This window comes from Brassica oleracea, chromosome C2, assembly GCF_000695525.1.
Source record: "Brassica oleracea var. oleracea cultivar TO1000 chromosome C2, BOL, whole genome shotgun sequence".
NCBI lineage: Eukaryota > Viridiplantae > Streptophyta > Magnoliopsida > Brassicales > Brassicaceae > Brassica > Brassica oleracea.
The window spans coordinates 14,303,012-14,303,232 of record NC_027749.1 but is presented as its reverse complement, the minus strand read 5'-3'; positions in this window follow the sequence as shown (position 1 = coordinate 14,303,232).

The window sequence follows — 221 nt, the reverse complement described above, 5'->3', positions numbered from 1 at the left end:
GTCTCAAATCGACACAAACCCGAGCGACCTTGGGGTGTCGCTGTGCTGACCTCGCTCTAGAGCTGGAGAGACTTTGTGTCGTCGCTCTAGGAGGTCGCTCCGGGTCTATTTTTGCACTCCAAAACGATGAAATGGCGAGCGACCTCGTGAGGCCGGTCTGGTAAGGTCGCTCTGAGAGGTAAGGCACATCGAGTTCATGGCGTCGCTCCGGTAGGGTCGCT